Raw genomic sequence first — 20,697 nt, 5'->3', positions numbered from 1 at the left:
TAACATCTGCTGCCAATCATCCTCTTTTTGCTGAGGAAGACTGGCCCTGAGCTAACATCCTTACCCATCTTCCTCTACTTCTACTTTATATGTGGGATGCCTACCGCAACATGGCTTGACAAGTGGTGCCATGTCCACATCTGGGATCTGAACCGGCGAACCCCGGGCCGCTGAAGTGGAACATGCGAACTTAACTGCTGCATCACTGGGCTAGCCCCTCACTCAGCTTTTAGATACTAGATTTTTCCTTTATGTGTGAAGAAGATTGTAATATTTCCCAGGATTTTTAAGAGGTTCAAATGACCTCAACTCAAAAATGCGTGAAATGTCAACACTCCTTGAAATGTATTAGATGCTTTACAAGATAGAAGTAACTTGAATCTATCACAGCACAATACTTTCTCTATTAGCAAGCTATGAACAAATCACAGATATTACTGAGATTACACACACTGTGGAAAAGATCATAAGAAACAACCTGCATGCTAGCTGTGCTTCTCCAGTGGACCCCTGCTTATCTTTTTCTTTCCTGTGAATGTCGGGTAGCATTTTCTCATCATTAATTACTCTGCGTTAATTACTCTGCGTCGTATCACCTGAAGTTCTTTTACAGCTGGCATTCTCAAAACAAGTAACTTTGCTTGCTTTTAGAAATTGTCATTCTTCAGATGAGGTTGCATATTTTAAATAATACAATCAACCACTTTTAAGCAGATGTACATATTTATTTTCTTGAAAGCTCAGGTGTGTTATAAGCATATTATTCTTTGATGATTATTATTGATTGAAAGAGTGCTACATCCAAGGAAAAGATTGAAGCATAAGTGAAGACTTCTGTTCTTATGATACTTATGTCACTTCTTTACCATATGTTATTTGGGAAAAATAATTTTTGTTATGTGGTTAGGCCTTGACTATATTTAAAAAATTTAAAATATAGGTAAAATATGTGCCCTAGAGTCTCATCATAATTTAAACAATTATTTTAACTCCCTGTGCTTTGGCCCAGAGAAGCAGATGATCATCTGGAGAGGATTTTAGGCTGGGGAACTTGAACCTGGTTCTATTAGCTCTTCAGTCCAGAATTAAGACTACATTCAACAAGCCTTCTTCTTTATACCTCATGTGTTTTGATATTTGATGACACTTTCATTTATTGCTCATTTGAAATTTTCTTTTTGTTTCCTGCGAATAAGGAGATTGTATTTGTAAAGGTGATTGTGGGTGAGAAGCTCTCCTTCTTCAGATAGAATGGAAGCAGCATTCTAGTAAACGTCAGAATTCAGAACTGGCTATGGCCCAATTGCTCCAGAGAATAATTTAGTTGAATTACTATTTCCTTAAAGTCTAGCTGATAAGTGGTTGCAAAACTCATGGTCAAGCCCAAGATTCTGTGTGTGTGCCTTTTCTCTATGAGATAATGTCTATGGATTCTGTTAAAATTCCTTCTAATTTGCATTTTCAATAGGTTTCTTTTCAGTTCAATATTCTCCAACTCTTTCTTTATTTTTAACCATTTTCTCAATATTCTAATGGTAGCTTTGCTCCACCGGGTCTCTATCTTCAGGTTTATCTATATATCCCCATCTGTCTCTCTATTATCTAATCTCTAATCTCTAGTTACTGTCTGTGTGTATGCATGTGTATTCAATTTTTCCTCTATCTAAATCACACCAACTAAGCCATTCTCTGGATGTCATTAAACAGAACTAGAACGACCAATTCTGGTATGACTAAACAGCATGTAAAATGAGCATTAGGAAATTAATTTTTCCCAGCTGGTGTAAAGGAACTTGGATTAAGCCATGTTGAAGTAATAGGACCACAACTACAAGTCTAGCCAGAAGGAGACTATCAAAAGAGAGGCTTGCTATTGTTCCTCACACTGAGGACAAGCTGTTGACCAGTTGGCTGCCCAAGAAGACCTATATATTTTGAAGATTTCTCTAATCTGAAAGATAATATTTTCTCACACAGGGTGTTATGTCCATGGTTTGGGTGGGGACAAGGAAGTCCCTAATACAATGATAGCAAACCTTTTAAGGGCCCACTGTGGCCACCGGAAATTTCTAGAGTCTGGTGAAACCCACACCTGGGCCTGGGATCATGGTGAAGATGGATACATGGTGTTTTCATAGGTCTCCCTGGGTAACACTTTATTATCTGAGTAACAGTTCCTGTGACTGTCAGAGGTTGGTGGACTGAAGGAACTGGACATTTTTCAGCCCACTGTTTGGGTAAAGCACTGTTTCCTGCACATTTTATACAGATAGTAGTTACACACTGTCAGCCGGTTAGCTATGTTAGAAGAACTCATTTAGGTCAATAAAACAACCATTTCTAGCTTAGTCCTTCTGTTCACTGAGTAGTGTCTGGATGGTTCTTGATTCACGTCAGGAGGAGCTTAAACCTTGCAGAGGATGCTCCAGCCTCTTGGACGTGGAAGTCAGCACTGGAAGTTGTGATCCCTGATGTGGACAAGTCAGAAGTTTCAGAAGTTGGGTTTAGGGTCAGTGTGTCCAGGTTCTCTCCATACTAGCTGTGAGACCTTGGGCCACTTCAGTATCTCACTTTCTCATCTGTGACGTAGGGGCACTAATGCACCACCTCACTGGGTTGTTAGGTGAATTAATCTATGCGAATTGATGTAAGTCATACCTGGAACATAGTCAATGCCATGTAAGTGTCAGCCATTATTATTTGGGTTTTAGCAGAGTCAACTAAATACCCCACAATGAAGAAAGCAAAACACAGGAGCCAGGAGACTCAAGGAGTCACATCCATATAAATGAGACTCAGGGGAGTCATGCCGGATGGATCCCTAGAAGTTCCTGTGGGAAATGGACTGCTTTGGGGGGCTTTACAAGGTGAATCTGAGTGTTGGAAGCAGTAATGAGGCTTTTGGTTAAGACACCAAGGTTCAACAGTCTTCTTTCCAGGAAGATGCTTGATAATAGCAGTTTGTGCTACCATCAAGGACTACAAATTCTTCCAAATTGTTTAGGTCAGGTCAAGGGTATGCATTGTAGGGTAGCAGTGACGATAATAGTTATAAAAATCTCAATTAGAGGAAGGGAGATGTTGCACAGACAAGACTCTACTAGCTGTTGACTTTAGTTTGTCAGTTTCTAGCAAGGGCTTCATGGCTCTTTGTGGTGCTTGGGCTGGAGGCGAGCTCTGTTTATGCTTGAGGGAGTTTAATTCTCTTGCTTTCTGAAAGAGTGAAAACCACTTCTTACTGTCTTGTTTTCTCCTTTTAAAACATCTGTCTGGCATACATAAACTAATAAACATGAAGTATCTAAGTTACAAAGCATTCCACTGTAATGAGCGCCTGTGAACCCATCACCTCAGGCAGGGCTAGAACTTCCTCATTCTCTGTCCTCCATCCCATCCCCTTCTCCTTCTGGCCCCTGGAGCTACCTCTTAACTGTGTGTTTATCAGTCATTTGCTCTTTTTAATAGTTTATCATGTGTGTATATGTTATGAGTTGAACTGTGTCCCTCCTAAATTCATATGCTGGTGCCCTAACCCCCGGTGTCCTTGTGAAAAGCAGAACTTTAGAGCCAGGCAAGAAAAGGGAGAATGCCACGTGAAGTTGCAGACAGCCACCTATGGGGGCCAAGGAGCAAGGCCTAGGACAGATTCACCCTCACGTTCCTCAGGGGAGCCACCCACGGCAGCACCCTGCTCTCAGACTTCTGGCCTCCAAAACTTTGAGACAGTGCACTTCTGTTGTTTAAGCTGCCCCGTGTGTGGGGCTTTGTTATGGCAGCTCAAGGAAATGAATACAAGAACAAATTCACGTTTATTTCAAAAAAAGGTACTCATAGGTGTGATTTCAACTATTGCTTGTCACCACAATTATAGTAAGAAGAGGTATTAAATATCAGGCTCCTCCTATTTATCAGGAACTTCACACTCATTACCTTCAATTCTGAAAGAAACCTGCGAAATAAGCGTTTAGCTCATAGGGTTCCAGGTAGAGAAATGGAGGTTCAGGAAAGTGAAGTAATTTTCCTCAGACCACATCAGAAGTAACAGTCTGAGCCAGGTCCCTGTGGTTCCAAGGCCTGGGCTCTGCACCTCGGCCGTTCATCAGAGATCCAACATCTTAATACTAGTCCCTGAGCTCAGAAAATTCTAAGAAAATAAAATGAGCATTTGTTGGTTTTTATTAATGAATACCTTTTAAGGATTTTAAGAAGCTAAAACAAATACTCAGTCAAGAGGGGCCTAAAAGAGCTTTCAGATGCACTAACATGGAATGGCTCGAACAGAAGCTGTGGATTACGTTGTCCTCAGTCTAATTAATCCAACAGGTATTTTCTTTTCTTAAATTGCTGATTTTGGTGTTTTCTCAGAACATGCTCCCAAGCCTTCAGGTATTCATATGAATCTGCTTCTGAGGGTAAGGGCCACATGTATTACAGTAGCTAGTAGTCCACGACCGTTACTATTCCAAGCATTCTAAGCATCTTATAGTGTTAACACGTTTGACTGCCTCGAAAGCTCACGGAGGTGGTAGGAAAGGAGGTACAGCGGTTGACTTGCCCCACTTTGCACAGCAGAGCCACTGGCAGAGACGGGATCCCGGCTCAGGCTGCACTGCCACCCCTGTGTCTTCATCTGACAGCAGCACGCAGTCTGCTCTGGGCTCTGGCTCCTTCTGGCCTTCACTTCTTGAGCAAATCCCACACGCTCTGAGACCCTCAGGATTTTGTCTGCAGCAAGGAAATCCTGTGGCCTGACCCACCATGCCCGCCTCACCGCTGAGCAGGCCCAGGAGTTCATGGGCATTAGTGTTTTTTTCAAATAGAATTTGGACCTTTTTTAAACTGTGACATGCTGCGCCAGCATAAGAGACTGTCATTAATTGATCTGACCCTTATGCTCTGAGTCTTTCCCGCTGGGGCTTGTCACAGCCTGCCCGGGAGGTGGGTCCTGAAGTTCCACTGTCCGTGGCTCTGAGCACCAGCTTCCTGGGCTTTTCTGGGCAGTTAACCGAGACCTAGATCTGTGACTTGTGAGGCACGAAGGACAGTTTCCGATTCAATTAAGCATTCACTTCAGAAAGAGAGTAAATGCAGAGGGCCACTCGGGCTCTGCCAAAGAGAGCCACGTCCTCATATTTACAGCTTTAAAGAAGTAAAAGAAAACTCTCACAAACAGAAGCTAATTTTATAATTGTACTATATGTACATATGGAAATATATGTCTGAATTCATTGTGATGATATATATTCTTAAAAATATATACATATTGTAAAAACATCTCTCTCTATAAAAATATATATCTATGTGTGTTTTTAAAAATATATATCTCAATATCACTGGGAGTGTCTATTTCAACTGAAAATACGTTTCTAGGTTTAACCCACTTAGGTTGCTTAGATTTTCTGCTTTTCTTATTTCCTGTATATGGATTTTTTTCTAACCAAGCCAATCAATCTGAAATGATAAAAAATAATTCTAAAAATGTGGATTTGATTTACGTATTATTCTGGAATCAAACGCATGTACACAGGCACACAACAAGCACATACTTCATTCCACTCCCACCCCTGAGTGCCTCCACCTAATCTCTCATTAATGCCACAGTCAGACTGAAATAAGCACTTTCCCTTTCTAAACTTTTCTCATTGTTCACGATCTGAAATGAGGACTTGGTTCTGGCAGAAGCTATTAGAGATAAGCCTGCTAGTGTTCCTGTTTTCTGTAGTTTTATTTATTTGTTTTGGTTTTCGTTAAACGCTGCTGTTTAAAATATCTTTGACATCTGATTTGCACTATTTCAGCATATTTTAACCAGGCAGAAGAAAAATAACTCATGTAGAAGCTTTCTTAGTCCAAAGAAAACGTGGAGTGCCCCAGCTTTGGGCACTTGAATTGGAAAGCAACCCAAAAGCTATTCAGGCTGGTCTGTGTGTGGCGGGGGTGGCGGGGGTGGTGGGGGTGGCCGGGGTGGCGGGGATTAACAGAATACTCCAATGGATTATAAAAAGCGAGGCATTGAGGGTTGGAAAGCTCGAGCAACTGGTGTTCAAAAGTAAATGGTGAAGTCGTTTTACTTGAAGCAGGCAGGAGGCGAGCCAGTGCTTGTGGGGAGACCACCCAGGAGAGACGGACAGCCTGCTGGGCGCACTCGTGCACACGAGGGGCTGTCCTCAGGCCCCTGCGCCTTTAGAGAGCGGCGCTCGGGTTCGGAGGTCGCCTTGTCTACAGATATGCCCTCGTGTCACTCCTGGAAAACTTTCTGCCTGGATAAACGAGACATCTTGGTACTTTACTTTGTCCCACTGTAATTATTGACGTCTCTGGCCGGTAACTTCACAGGGATTCTGAGAAAGTGTGTGAAATAAGATGGGGAAGTTCATTTGACTTTTCAAAGAAAAGTGCCATACTAGTTATTAACCATATTATTATTAATCATTTTAATATTTATTTAAAATCACTGATTTATTATTATAATTAATGATTTTTGTTCTTTAATATTGTTCGTATGTTGATATTACATGTTCTATATTAATGTTATATACATATTTTATATGTATTATATAACTAATAATTCTACATTAATATATTGCATATTAATATATACTGTGATATATATAGATATTATATTTACCTTTAATATATAATATAATATAGCTTAATATTATCTATGTTAATATATGTCATTAACATATATTGTAATTAATTACAGTTAATTGTTACTAATTGTTAATTATTATGATTAATTAATCTTCTTATTAATCATGTTAGTTATAGGTACGTTGCTATTTAAGAAATCCTCATAAAGATTTATCCCCATCAAATATGTATGGATTCCTCAGGGCTAACTTGAGGTCATAGTCCTAAAGATCCATATATATTCATCAATTCTTCCTGGGGCTGGCCTGGAGGCCATGTGCTTTGGTGGCATTAGAAACCACTCAAGAGGCCTCTTTGGCTCTAAATGGAATCTGCTTTCCTTGCTGTATGGAATAATAAATATTACTCAAAATTTATCTGGAAACAATTACAGGATTAAAAATTTGGGGCAGACCCAACATCTTGGTCTACATATGGCAAATGAAATGATTATTTAAGTACTTTTAGGCCAAAAGCCACTTCATATAGAAATGGCTGTGGCAAAAGTGATTTATCATGGCTTGAATATTCAAGAAAAGTCAGTGACCTGCAAACCCCCTTGTCACCTTGTAGACTTATTAGCTGGAGGCTTTGTAATTTTGTGAAAATATATTTTCCTTTCACGTGGAATAGAAAGTGAAATTAGATATAAAATTACTAACCATCATTGAGTGCTTCACAGGTTCCAGCCACCGTATTGACCAGTGAACATCCGCGGGTCATTCAGCTAGGGTCAGGGACCCAGCAGCCTCGGTGGTGGTGGTGTAAGACTGGGAAGGGAGCCCTGACCTCTGGGCATGGAAGCTTCTGGACCTTAGCCAGGTTACTTCTCACTCCTCAAGTGAGAACGTTAGATTCCATGGTCTAAATCTGAAAGTGCTGCTTCATTCTTCAATTAAAATTATTCTCATTTTTAATAAAAACAATCATAATTCAATTTTATATGCTGGGCTTTCCACCCACAATGGATAGAACCTAGTGGAACCATTTCTATTCTCACAGAACCGTTTATTAACAACTAAATTATGTAGCAAAGCCCTGAGGACCTCTTCTTTCTGCTGTACAAAGTGTTTTAATTATTATTTCACAGTTGCTACAGGAAAAGAGAATGGATGAAATGAAGAGCTGATGCTAATTGAATAAAGGATGTGTATTGGAATTTTAACAGGAAAACCTAACAATTTGACTTCAAGAATGTTAAACAACCTAGCATGTCTGTGGCAAGAACCCCCCTGCCCCATAAGATAACTGAAGAGAACACCTTAAGGTTGAAATGGGTTTCTATCCAAAGTAAATTGGTAAAAACTATGCAGCAGGTTGGCATAGAAAGTATGCCCAGCTGTTAATAACCTAGTTATCACATAATATGAACATTGATCTAAAGTTTTATATCATTTTAATAAATTATAATTGTCCCCCAAATCCACGTGCAAGGATTATAATCTTTAAACATGTAATTAAAACCTCCTTGAGTTTTACTTCTACTTCCTGTACATACAGCGTTCAATTATTGTTATACTTTGAATAAGGGAAACCATTATCACTGCATAAAGCTTTGCAAAAATTCAAATTGCTTAAAAAGTTAAAAATATGAACACATTACACTTAAAAAATCTTTCTAGAGTGGGTCTGTCCAGTGATGATACAGATGCACGAAGTTTGGACTAACCAAGCTGGGCTGGGCCGGATAATAGGGGATCAGGAGAGGGCCACAGAGTCTGGATTTGGTGTGATGGACAAAAAAAGTCATTGAATGTTTTCCGTCAGGATGCGGTATGACCAGATTTATCCCATGAATTTAACTTTGGGGATCTGGGACTGTGTGGGTAGCTGGATTGAATGGAAAGGAGTGAAAACATGAGGACACCTTAGCAGATCATTCCACAGTGGAAAGTGATGCCACTGCCTGAGCACTAGCAGTGGGGCTGGAGAAAGGGCCAGGGTCCAGGGTGATTGCATTGCCAGTGTTGACAGAGTTGTGACCAATGGGGTAGGGATTATAAAGAAGAAGAAGTCCAGGGTGAGTTCTGAGGCATCTGACTCAGGCAGCGGTTACCTGTCAGGGGTCCGGAGTAAAGCTGGTCTGGAGAGAGCACAGTGCAGGTGCCCCGTCTGTCTGCTTGGGGTGCTCTTTGCCATGACTGCCAGCGTCCTTGCCTCTGAGCTCTATTTCCTTCTGCCTAAACCTGAAATAATCTCAAAGAGGGAAGTGCACGCCTGGTATCATGCTTTCAGATCAGTTTTCCATAAGAATAATAGGCAAACAAATCAATACCTTCTGAACAAGTTGAATACGCAAATATTTGAAATGGTTATTAAAACTCGTAATTCAGTCTCTGCAGTCTGCCACGGTCTTTATTAAAGAAGTTTCTCGATTCCTCAGCCAGTATATACGTAATGTAAGATGGGGGTAATCATGCTCGTTGCAAGCTCTGAGAATGTTCCCCTTCATTTGAAGGATATAAACACTGAGTATTTATATTTTAAAGAAAAGGATGAGTTATGCTATATTACTTTTCAATAATTTTATATGAATTCAATAAACAGATTATGAATATCATAAATCTCAATTTATTAAAATAATGATATCTGCTGGGTAAAGTGACAGGTTATTCATTCAAATAAGGAAAACACCAATGCTTGATATATAACATCTTTTTCATTGATCACGCGTTTCCATTTGTATTGGTGTCTTTGTCAGTGCCCTAGAGTGGATTCTGACTCCTAGTGCCCCTGTGGACAGCTGAGTGGAACCCTGCCTGGTCTTTTTGCACCACCCTCCTACCTTCCAGCACTATATCAGACAATGCTCCACTGCTTCTCATGGCCAATCTTTTTTTTTTTTTTTTAAGATTTTTTATTTTTTTCCTTTTTCTCCCCAACGCCCCCCGGGACATAGTTATGTATTCTTCGTTGTGGGTTCTTCTAGTTGTGGCATGTGGGACGCTGCCTCGGCGTGGTCTGACGAGCAGTGCCATGTCTGCGCCCAGGATTCGAACCAACGAAACACTGGGCCGCCTGCAGCGGAGCGCGCGAACTCAACCACTCGGCCACGGGGCCAGCCCCATCATGGCCAATCTTTTTTGAAAATGGGTGGCTAGGTCCTTCTTCTTAGTCTCTCTGAGTCTGGAAGCTTTTCTGAAAACTGTCCACCATGGGTGACCTTGCTGGTATTTGAAATCAATCAACAGACAGGTGGTATGTTTCCCTGACTTAGAATCAAACCTGGGCCATGGTGGTGAGAGCATGAGATCTTAACCACTAGACCACTAGGACTGGCAATTGGCATCTATGGAACTGATTTTATGATCTTCCATTGGAAGCACTGAGACACAGAGGGAGAAGGCAATCAAGCAGTCATCAGCCAGCCAGCTAATTGGGAGTAAATTAATAAGGAACTAGGAAACCTTATTCATCGGCTGAATTCTGCCTCTGTGGGTCCAGAGGTAAGATGTTTATGCTTCTCAGTCCTCATTTCTCTTTCACACAACACTTTCTTACTTTAAGGAATCCATTTGGTTTTAGGAAAGCCCTGAATGGCAGTGTATCTCCGTTTCCTGTGGGCCATCTCCACACAGATGCTGAGGCTACTGGCGGTTAAGGTGTCAATATGTGAAGTTTTGGAGGAGATACAATTCAACCCATGATGGTTCTATTAAACATTTCTGATCTCAGAACTGGTTAAGAATGTCTTTTTAGTCCTTCAAATGTCCTTACATATTTAACCTCCTTTATTTTGTTATTTAAAGAACTTTTATTTTATTGTGGTAAGAACACTTAATATGAGATCTACCCTCTGAACAGATTCTTAGGAATCCCATACAGTGTTGTTAACAATGGGCACCATGTTGTACAGTAGCTCTCTAGAGCTTTCTCATCTTGTGTAACTGAGACTGCACAACCAATGAACAACAATTCCCCACTTCCTCCTCTCCTCCCCCCAGGGCCCAGCAATCACTATTTTCCACTGTGCGTCTGGGAGTTTGACAGTTCTAGTTACCTCACACGCAGTACTTGTCCTTCCGTGACTGGCTTATTTGACTTAGCATAATCAGATGCCAAGTTGTCCATGGGTTTGTCCGCATTTTCACATGTTGCAGGATCTCTTTCTTTTAAAGGCTGAATGATATTCCACTGCACAGCAGTCCTCTCTCATCCATAGTTTCATTTCCTGAGGTTTCAGTTACCCATGGTCGACAACAGTCCGAAAATATTAACTGGAAAATTGCAGAAATAAACAATTCATAAGTTTTAAATTGTGTACTGTTCTGATTAGCCTGATGAAATCTCAAGCAGACCCGCTCCATCCCTCCTGGAACCTGACTCATCCCTTTGTCCAGCGGATCCACACTGTGGACGCCACCTGCCTGTTAGTCACTTAGTAGCCGCCTTGGTTATCAGATCGACTGTCGTGGGGTATCACAGTGCTTGTGTTCAAGTCACCCTCATTTTACTTCACAATGGCCACAGGGCACAATGGTAGTGATGCTGACAGTTTGGATATGCCAAAGAGAAACTGTAAAAGTCCTCCCTTCAAGTGAAAAGGTGAAAGTTCGCCACTTAATATGGAAAGAAAAAAATCGTATGCTGAGGTTGTTAAGATCTGCGGTAAGAACGAATCTTCTATACATGAAATTGTGAAGAAGGAAAAAGAAATTCATGCTACTTTTGCCGTCACACCTCAAACTGCCAAAGTTTCAGCCACAGTGCGTGATAAGTGCTTAAAGATGGAAAAAGCGTTGACTTTGTACAATAAGATACCGTGAGAGAGAGACCACATTCACATAACTTTTACTACAGTATATTGTTATAATTGTTCTAATTTATTATTATTGTTGTTAATCTCTTACTGTGCCTAATTTATAAGTTAAACTTCATCATATGTGTGTATGTATAGGAAAGGACACATTATATATGGGGTTCAGTACCATCCGTGGTTTCAGGCATCCGCTGGGGGTCTTGGAACGTATTCCCTGCAGATAAGGGGGGGCTACTATATGTATATACAACATTTTCTTTATCCATGCCTCCGCTGATGGACACTTAGTTTCCATAACTTGGCTACTGTGAATAGGGCTGCAATGAACAAGGGAATGCTAATATTTCTTCAATATCTTGATTTTGATTCTTTTGGATAAATATGCAGAAGTAGGATTGCTGGATCATATGGTTCTATTTTTAATTTTTTGGGGAACCTCCAAACCGTTTTCCACAATGGCTGCACCATTTTGCATTTCTAGCAACAGTGTATAAGGGTTCCAAGTTCTTTACATCCTCACCAACACTTGTTGTCTTTTTGTTTTTTTTTTTTGGTAATAGCCTTTCTAACAGGTGTGAAGTGATCTCTCGTTGTGGTTTTGGTTTGCATTTCCTTGATGATTAGTGGTGTTGAGCACTTTTTCATATACCTGTTGGCCATTTGTATGTCTTCTTTGAAGAAATGTCTATTCAAGTCTTTAGCCCATTTTTAAATCGGGTTATTCGTTTTTTTGCTATTGAGTTGTAGGAGTTCTTTATGCACGTTGGAAATTTACCCATTGTCAGATATATGGTTTGCAAATATTTCCTCTCGTTCCAGAGGTGGACTTTTCACTTTGCTGATTGTCTCCTTTTCTGTGCGGAAGCTTTTTAATTTGCTGGATATGACCCCAAAATCACAGGCCACAAAAGTAAAAGTAGATAAGCGGGGCCACATCACACAATAACCTCCTTCATGTTTACAAGAACCTGCTGAGCCCTCAGATGGTCCAGTGTGTTTATGGTTCTCGCTTTTTGATGATTCTGTTCTCACACAAAGTGTGATGCAGGCGGCAGCCTTCCTGCTGCGTGGAGTTGCTCTGCTCTCTGGCGAAACACTGTGCCCAGATGCAATTCCACCAGCTGGTAACGAGAGGGGCAGTTTCAGCTTTGCTGCTCATTAAATAAATGAAAATTAAGCCAGGAGGGTTAGCATTTCTTACTTATAATACTGATAAATACCAAGTAGTCATCTCCAATGTCGGGATGTGGACACTCCCTGTGGCCATGGGAGGGGTATGAGTGGGTGCAGTTTTTCTGGAGGAAAATTTGGCCATCAGAAGTGTTAGTAATGTGTCTGGGAAGTCCATGGCTTGGCCTTATTCTAAGGAAGTAATTAAGACTTAAAGAAAAAAACTTTCAATTTTATGTTGTTTATAATATTTGAAATTGGGGATTTTCTAAGTATCTAATGATAGGAAATTGATTAAGTAAATATGGTCCACCTATACACTGAAATACTATCCAACCATTTAAAATTTTATGGATGAATATTTATTGACATAGAAAGTTACTCACAAAGTTGTAAGTTAAAAAAAGATAATGTGGGTTATAAAATATTATGTATGTTACAATCCTATTTTTGTAAGAGTATGTATGTGTGAACATAAAAATCTGTCTGAAAAGATATATACCGGGATGCCAACAGAGGCTGGCTCTGATATTGTATTTTTTAATTTTATTTTTACTTGCCTCTGTTTTTTTCTACAATGAGAATGTACTGTTTTTGTAATAAGACAAAGAGTTATAACTATATGATCTCCTCCCCTCTTTAACCACTTTTCTCTGGGTCTGAAGCCTCAGGTACAATGAGATTGTTGTTAGCCCATTTACAATCTGGCAACTAGAGTTTATGTCCTACTTGTTGTTTTAGCCTGCGAGGTACCTTGAAATGCTGTTTTCTTAACATTTCTTCCTTCTGCAAGAATTATGATGTGTAGCTTGTGGCCTGGTAACTGGGTGGCCTAATGATGTCGATGCTGGAGTGATGACCCCAAAGAGGTCCGAGTATGTACTCAATTGACCAAATTCATTTTGTATTCCTTTAAGAAAATGCTACTTAGGTTGACAGGCAGAGGGAATACGAGATAAGAGAGTGCTCTGAAGTGGCTAGGGAATAACATAACCTTGTAAATCTGATTGAACTGAATAGACTTTGAAAACATTAAACAAACAGGATACTTTCTACTGGAGCTTTGCCTGAATTAAAGAGTGTAAGAAGTATTGACTTTACAGAACTCAATAGGACTATTATTTGTGATTGAATGCCAGATTAAATGACTGGAGAACAGCCAAATACCAGGTTGTAAATTCATAGAGATCAGGAGTTACAGAGAACTTCCTTCTAATCATACCCTGTTTCATTCAGTTCCAGCTAAACGTCTGGACTCTTCTTTCCCTCAATTTCTCATGTCCTTAGATGCAACCAGCCAGTCTCCTCTCTCTGACGCCTTGAGAGGAACTATAGTATACTCAGAATTCTTCATTTAAAGGATGAAATAGCTCATGAATCTGCAAAGACTTATCTTTGGCTTCCTCTTTATCTGATACCCCAGTCTCCTCATGTGACTCTCAGGAAAGTCTAGCTCAGTTATTTTTCACTCGGAGAAGGGCAGACTGCAAGAATTGGAGAAGAGTCAGTCGTCAGCAGAAACCAAGCAGAGGCCCACCGTTAGGGACACTTTTCTTTTTGTAACTCTGGTAAAAGCATACACCTAATACATACAAAAAATTTTGTAGAGCACAGAAACAAAATGCTATTCTATACACCTTAGCCTTTCCCTGAAAACTCAAAATATTCTTCTACTCCCTCTGTCCATGAAAAGCAGTGATCGTTATAGTTGCATGAATAAGAAGCATTTATGGAATGCTTTATAGTTTGCAAAATGTATTTAAGGTATGTTCTCTAACTAACTGCTAACAGCAACCCTTCTTTGATCACCTATCACTAAGTTTTCCTATTTCACTTGTGGGAAAGATAGGAGATGTGATATTAGAGATATTATAAAAAATTAAATTTCAGCTTTCCAACTCCTAAAACTTTATAACCCTAGTTTTCAAAACCTGCTGGCTTCCCTTTTCTAGTCTAGGAAACCAGCCAAATGGTCACATATCTCAGGGTTTAGGCTTGAACTCAAGACTTCAAAACCTATTTTCTAAGTGATCTCAACTATGGTGGGAACTCTTTATGGGAGATGCTGAAACCAAAAAAGCAGGAATGTCTTCGTATAGATATGCAAACTGTACTCGCAAAGTGTACTTACAAATTGTGTCAGAAACATAGCTTTCAACAGCAAATTTCTTATTGATACCAATCCTGATGTTATTTGTTTCAGCTTTTGGGAACTTATATCACTCTTGCTTAAATTTTCCCAATAACTGGATTTATTCATTCCTTTGGTTGAGATGAGGGAACTCAGCTCAGCCCAAGTGGCCGTCACATTTGAGAACCTCTGGGGAGGAGAGACCGAATGTCTGGAATCTCTTGGGAGAGCGACAGCAGGTTAGACAAGCCGATTATACATATGTTACTTCCTGGTGTTGAAAAATCTCATCAAGAGGCTCCACATCAATGCTGAACAGGCTGGGAGATAACAGAGGCCTCTGGGGTATTCTGCATATTAAACTCCTTGTCAATGACAACCATTTATTGATGTGTGTGAAATGCTGAGGAGATGGAAAGGCCTCTTACGGTAAGTGTCATCTTATTATAAAATTCCACGAGGACTTTGCCAGAACATGTGCCTGTGACATTCCATTTTATTTTTCTGTGACTAATATATTTTTAATAAAAATTTTTAACTCCCATCAATAGGGAAAATACTTTTCTTACTTAGCAAAAACATTGGGGACAGCCTCCCATGAGCCAACTGCATCAGTTCAGGGACTTGAGACATCGGTGTCCTCTGCAGAATGAGGGCTCAGCTAGCCTTGTATTTTTTTATTCATTGACTAAGGAAAAAGCTTTACTTGTAAAGTAAGATATAACTTGGAATTGGCCATTAATTTCCCAGGAAAGTTTCCCTTTCTCCAAAATGCAATGATCCAGTTGGTTTAGACTTGGAATATAATTTGCTGTCTAAAATTAAATATTCATATGCGGGTCACATCCTTATTAACCAGTGTACCTGTTTTCATGCAATGCTTAGCATTTTGTATTTTTATGTAAAAATATTTTATCTGCATTGCTTATGATTATTGATTTCCGAAGAAGTCCATTGTAAAAGCTGTCAAGATAAACATTGGGTTCATCATCTTGAGATAAAATGATGGCAATAAAAGCCTGAGGTAGATCTAGCTTCTGAATATTTTTACAGATTTAGGGCAATTTGGCGTAGAGCAAGGGGTTAGAGAGATATGCATGTGTGTCCACCAACAACATACTCTTCACAGAACTACAGAATTTTGCCATTTTCTGAGACGGTCATGGCTATGCTGGATTCTGAGTCTACCCAGGGACATTGCTGAGCTGATGGCTGTGTGTAAGTGGATGAAAGAGCGAGGAAGGGAATTGGCTGGTCAATTTCAGTTTCCCCATATAACTCCTAGGAAAAACAAGAGAGATACTATCCAGGACATTATCAAGAATTCATTTTCAGTTCTCTAGTTCCTAGAACTTCGTTAGTCTAGTTCTCGAAAACTGCTGGCTCTCATGGCTCTGCAGCCCACATCTGCACATACTTTCCAATGTTCGAAGTGGCACCTACACGTGTTCTAAATGCTTGATGATAAGAACACACAGCTTGGGAAGGTACATAAATGAGCAAAGTTTCTGGATGCTTCTGTTGCTTTACACAGTGGCCCAGCTGGATGTGTAAACTTGGGTCTACAGTCCTAGGGTTGGGCAAAGAGCAACTTTTCTTAGCAAATCACAGAAGTATTTTATCTGTTTTATTAGTTTTCCATTCTTATCCACAAAGGACGTAAGGGCACTTAAAAAATATATATGTTTAGTTGTATTACAAAATATGAACACAAGGAGCAAATCAGCACCAAGGAGGACAAATAAGGCAGCCAGAGGGCCAGAATGGGTGTGACTAGGTTTCCAACTCAAGATTGCTAGTTATTCTTGTTTGTTTTTAAATTGGTGTATAGTCACAGAGGAGGAAAACCATGCCCACATGTCTTATTAATGCCACATGGCAGCATCGGATACACTGCAAAGCGGGACCAAGAGAAGTCAAGTTGTGATTCCACAGTCTTGTCTTGTTTCTCTAAAACCAGTTCCCCATTTTTGGTCCTGACAAGCATTCTGGATGGCCTGGTCCTCTCTCCCCATGAGTCAGCTCCAATGAATTGTTTTTCTTTTCCCAACATCTTTTTGGTTTGGCTTTTAAGCAAGCTGTCTTCCTAGCTGTACCCCATTTCCAGCACAAGGGCCTCCGTTCTAGACCCATTCAACTCCAAGGTAAGCTTGCTCCTTGCATGCTACTCTACTTGGGTGCTGCAGTGCTCCAAGCCCCAGGATGGGAGCTGGGCTTCACACTCTGGGAGGATGGACCCTTGAATCCTCAGTGTTTTGTCCTCTTCAAGGCACTCACTTTTCTCATCTCGATGGCTAGGGCTTCATCCTCAAGTGAAGACAATGTACAAAACACCTGACACATACTGAGCACATTCTATTTGTCAGACGTCTTACAAACCTGATCTCCTTTAGGCTAGGGTGAACCAATAGTAGACTTGAAAATGTCTAATGGCTCGAACACTAGAGAAGTTTATTTCTTGCTCACTTAACTCTTTTGTGTGGTCATTTAGGAACCCAGACAGTGGCTATCCTGCCATCTTCACCATGTGGCATCAAGTTTGCTCTGGGGTTATCTTCCTTCTGCCTTCCCCAGAGGATGAATGAGCGTGGCGGAGGAGGGTGTGTGGGCTGTTCTTATGGGCCAGGTCCAGAAGAGGTACACGTTACTTCCACTCACATTCTATGGCTCAGAGTCAGTCACATGGCCTACCTGGTATGTAGGGAGATGGGGACAGAGCCTGCCTGTGGACTCAGAAGGGGGGGAGGATATGGTCTTGGTGAGCGCTAGATGTCTTTGTCACAATATCTCCCAGGTTTGTTATGAAGAATGTACCACTGAGGTAGTTCTTTGGTAAATAGTAAGCACTCTAAAAGTGCTAGCTATCACTGTTCATTATTATTAGTAGTAAACCCGATGTTTATGGATTATAATTCTCTTTTAGTAGATGAGGAAACAGAGATTCTGAGAGACTGGAGGCCTAGGGACAGGCAACTGGTAAGAGGTGAATTTGGGACTGAACCCAGGTTTGCTAAAGCCCATGATTTTTCCACTAAGCATCACCATTTTGGAGTTGATATTTCAACAGTGTTTGCTGTGCAATCCACTTCTTTCAGGGCCCGGAAGACGATGAAGGAAAAAAAATAGTTAAACCATTAACTGATGTTGTGGAGAGTAAGTCAACTCAAAATATTTTTATTCACTTTCCTAAAAAAAGAGGGAAGATATTCACTCCTGTGAAAACTGAAGTAGGGTTAGAAATCTACTATCTCTCAAAGTTTAAAATCACTTGCCATGTTTTTGATGTACTTACCACATTCCCTAACACCTAGTGAGTACTCAATAAGCATTTAGTGTCCTTTCTTGTCTTTTTGTAATTTCTGTTGTACTGACTAAAGCATATCAACAAAAATACATGTTGGAAAATTTTGCCCAAAGGCAGTGAAATTTCCACTGATCTTTAACTGTCACTCATCGGGGTGTGCTCAGTCTTCACGTTTTCTCCCTCACTGTGTTACTCATCACCTTTGTGAGAGCTCACCTCCCAGTTCCAGGTGGAATGCAAACAGTAAACGTGATGGACAGTACTGAGTTCCTCTCCATCAATCTCTGAGATAGACTTCTCTGAATTGTGTAGATTTTGTCTAAGCCTTTTACAGGAACAACTGTCTTTATTGCATTTTACATATGTATTATCATATCAAGTTCGTGGGGTATATTTTTGTTGACAAGGAAATATGTGTTACTGTGACTAAAGTTGACAACTGTGTGAAAGCCTACTTTTCTTTGTCTTTGAGGCATGTCATGTTTTAAATGCTCTCTGTTTTGTAGGAGTGCTTTCTTCTTGTCACAGCAAACACAATAAGTGAGGATGCTGATTTCAGGCCCATCGGTGTAACCAGAAGGCCTGCCGTGGCTGAGGGTCCTGGCTGCCCAGTGAGTTGCGAGGACCCTGGGGCTCCCCCCAGCACCAGTCAGAAGCTCTGTTTGGAGTCTTCATTTGTAGTATTCTACCCTGGAGTTTGAGGAGGAGCTCAGTACCCTACCTGTGACACCTCTGCTGAGATTATTGGGGGTCATGGATTGACAGCATCCCCCATGTCACACTGTGAGAACAGAGACTACACTTATTTAGGTAGATTATATTTATACACAATTATTTATATTTGGTGTGATCATGAGTTATGGACCCTCCTAGAAAGGACTGTTTTCTTTTCTAGAGTTAATTTTAAAGAAAAATGACTAATTGTTTTTAATGGTGAGAGTTAACTGTGTGGCTTTTGGTGTCTGCCAAAGTGAAAACACAGATGTAGAAGAGATTCCTGGAGAGTCATAAATCCCTATAATTTGTTCATTTTGCCAAACCTTCAAGAATGTGAAAGAGTACTATAGAGAGGATGCAAAGCATATTCCACCTGAGAAACAAGGACACGAGATCATTTTCGTTAAAGAGCGTTTCATGTAGATGACAACAAGACCCCACTTGTTCAATTGCGGGTACATTTTATCTGACACTCACACAAACCTTCCAAGATAGGCAAGGCTTGTCTCCATTGCAAGATTTGAGGGCAAAAGAGGTTAAGTGGTGAGTGTGGTGCTGTCAGACTAGCTCTTGTATCTCTGCTTTCACATCCAGAATTCTACCCAGCACCAAACTTGTGTGGCCCTAATAGTTACTAAGCTTCTGATGTTAGCACAAAAAAGATTCCAATATTGTCTGTCCTGAAGAACACTAGAAACAACCTGAGCATGTTTGAAAATACTATTAAAAAGAAAGGAACAACTTTATGGGCTTTTAGGACGTTTTTAGTCCTACAACTGATTATTTAAAGATATATTTATGAAACATATGTGTTTCTCTGATGATACCCACAAATACATCATACATTCATTATTAAGTTGCTCTTTATCATCTATCATTATCTGTCTGTCTGTCTATCTATCTATCCATCTATCCATCTGTCTATCTATCCTTCTATTTCTCTATCATCTCTCTGATGGGGTTTATGCATTATAAGGGCAGAATTTTCAGGAGAGATGGGATAAGCCTGTTGTCATTGCCAACTTCCTTTTTTGCTTGGGGTGTTGCCTCCTGCGTTTTTATGAGCTCTGGCATCGTATGACCTGAATTCACCATTGATTGGACCATAAGTGCTTAAGGACCTGGGCTTCACTCAATAGCAAAATGCTCGAGTCTCTCCTCCACATCCTCATGGACAAAAAATAAGGGGATGGAAAATGTATTCTAAAGCAAGTTGTTGGGCTGTAAAATTGCTTATTCAAGGAGCTTCTGCAATAACTCTGGACTTCCAATGATTAGGGAAGAAGGCCCAAATGGATCTCCAATTTCTGCTGAATCCAACGTAGCATATTAAGGCCAGACTCCTCTTAGTGATTTTCAAGGCCTTGAATTTTATGGTCTCAACCTTCCTGTCCAGCCTGGTTTCTCAGCATTCCCTGACAACTTCATTTATTTAATAGACACTTATTGCAGCTGCATAAAGCCTCAGCAGTGCATAGACCTCCCATTCAATGGCCAGCGTAGCTGCTCAGAGCCTCACCTCATTAAGAAGATCATCAACATATATACACTCGTTTTGTGCCCAATTTAAGGGTGATCAGAGGTACTCAAAAGCCTACCCTTAGACTCCTAGAGGCCCCTGTACCCCAGACAAGGAAGCCCTGGTGAAAAGTCAGAGAGGAAGACAGGTTATTACTGCTCTGTGACAAGTGCCTCATGAGAGGGTGTGCAAAGTCCTCAAAGGTCACAGAAAATGGAGCTGCTGTGCTGCCTTGAGGAGTCAGGCTTCTCAAGGAAGATTGCTTTTGAATTGAGTCCTAAAGGATGGAAAGGAGCATGTCACGCAGTGGGAGAGTGAGTTGCAGATGGGAAAATGCAGGAGTCCAGGCACAGACCTATGGGCATTTTCCTGCTGGGCAAGGTCAACCGGTTTCTGAGGCTGGGCTGTGGTATGAGTGGGGGGAGTGTAGGGAGGTGAGACCACTGGGGCCCACTGTCTCCTTC

General features: G+C 40.6%; 1 long non-coding RNA gene across 1 annotated transcript; it reads right to left on the bottom strand.

The window, feature by feature from the left end:
• Nucleotides 1-5,722: 5,722 nt before the first annotated feature.
• Nucleotides 5,723-11,092, bottom strand: LOC111768239 (uncharacterized). The gene is made up of 4 exons (XR_002800419.2): nucleotides 11,001-11,092; nucleotides 10,634-10,850; nucleotides 8,690-8,819; nucleotides 5,723-6,341 (listed from the first exon to the last, which is right to left on the bottom strand). It is a non-coding gene; the product is annotated as an uncharacterized lncRNA (long non-coding RNA).
• Between the last annotated feature and the right edge of the window lie 9,605 nt (nucleotides 11,093-20,697).

This window comes from Equus caballus, chromosome 15 (genome assembly GCF_041296265.1).
Source record: "Equus caballus isolate H_3958 breed thoroughbred chromosome 15, TB-T2T, whole genome shotgun sequence".
NCBI classification, from domain to species: Eukaryota; Metazoa; Chordata; class Mammalia; order Perissodactyla; family Equidae; genus Equus; species Equus caballus.
The sequence above is the reverse complement of the archived record's forward strand: the minus strand, read 5'-3'. Positions and strand labels throughout refer to the sequence as shown.